We start from the raw sequence: 1,470 nt of genomic DNA, 5'->3' as shown, positions 1-1,470 counted from the left end.
ATTAAAATGTATTAACTCTAATGTGTCTGTTATAATGAAACCATTCTGGAAACACTGTACAGCCTTATTCTGACTTTTGGATTCCAGCTTCCTCTAGATTAGGCAGAGCACTGGCTGAGCTGTTTGGACTCCTTGTTAAACTTTGTGTGGGGTCTCCTGTCCGCCAGAGAAGAAGCCATCATGCTGCCAGCACCACCACAGCACCAACACCTGCTGCTCGATCAACGGCCTCAGCCCTCACTAAGCTCCTCACAAAAGGCTTATCATGGCAGCCTCCACCATATACACCTACTCCACGCTTCAGGTGAGGTTCTGCTTGAGATGCAAAATCTAATTGGCTCCTTCTCTACTTGAATGCAGAGTGAATCACTGAATTAGAGGACTTGGAGGTCCCTTGCTTTACCCTAAATGTGTACCCCAAATACAGTGTAAGGTACTTGTCTTGGTTCTACCTACTCTAAAATACAGAGATTTTTAAAAGTATTTATAATCAGACTGCATTTCAATAACCTTGTGTTTAGTAGTAGGTGGAAACTGTCACCCTTCTTTGCCTTAGAAATTTTAATATCCAAACTAGTCATCCACCTGCATTCTAGTCAGTCAGTCATTTCAGTGCAGTATTAAATTTTACTCTTGGCTTCTACTTGAATTTCCCATTGTTTCTCTGGCTGCCCTAGAGAAGGTTAAATTTTTGCTTTTTCCCTCTTCCAGGCTGACCTTCTTCATCTGTTCAGTTGGTTTTACATCCCCAATGCTGTTTGATGAGAGGAAGTATCCCTACCACCTCATGCTGCAGAAATTTCTCTGCTCTGGAGGCCACAATGCCCTTTTTGAGTAAGGATCATGTTGCTTTACAGAGAAGCATTGTTTGGAGTTTGGTCTTTTCTATTTGCCTTAGCAGCCCACAACTTTCTAAGCTACCTATCCTGTGATGATGGGATACATAGAGACAGCCATTGGTTGTACCCTTTCATGGTTTAGGAACCAGTTGTATTTATGTCCATCTTCCTGGAGGGTAGGATTCAGCCTGTCCTTGGGCTGTCTTGTAACGGTCTCTGTTTTTCTTCATTTGGATTGCAATATCTTGTACATATTTTTCTAATAAACTTATCCTTTCCTACTATTTCTTTGAATATGATAATTTTCCTGCTGCTTTTGGTCAGAAGATTCTAAGTTTCACTTTGGTTTTTTTTATTTGTTGTAGCTTTAGAAATAAAGCTGGAAATGGTATTAATTTCACCCTAAATATGTGTAACAAATTATCACTTTGTCCACCTTAAACTTCCATATGTTATATGTCAATAATATATCAATAAGGCTCGAATAAAAACCCAAATAAAAGGTAAAACGCTGTATTCAGCATCTTGTAATAATTATTAGTGGAAAAGAATATGAAAAAGAATACATATATAACTGAATCATGTTGCTGTATACCATAAACTAACACAACACTGTAAATCAACTATACTA

The 1,470-nt window shown here is 38.6% G+C and overlaps 1 long non-coding RNA gene across 1 annotated transcript; it reads left to right on the top strand.

Annotated features, from left to right (window-relative positions):
- Positions 1–18: 18 nt before the first annotated feature.
- LOC104996422 lies at positions 19–1,123 on the top strand. The gene is made up of 2 exons (XR_826189.1): positions 19–304; positions 712–1,123. It is a non-coding gene; the product is annotated as an uncharacterized LOC104996422 (long non-coding RNA).
- The last annotated feature ends 347 nt before the right edge of the window (positions 1,124–1,470 follow it).

The sequence above is a fragment of the Bison bison genome, unplaced genomic scaffold (assembly GCF_000754665.1).
Source record: "Bison bison bison isolate TAMUID 2011002044 unplaced genomic scaffold, Bison_UMD1.0 scf7180017851412, whole genome shotgun sequence".
Taxonomy (NCBI): Eukaryota; Metazoa; Chordata; class Mammalia; order Artiodactyla; family Bovidae; genus Bison; species Bison bison.
This window is presented reverse-complemented; position numbering and strand designations above follow the sequence as displayed.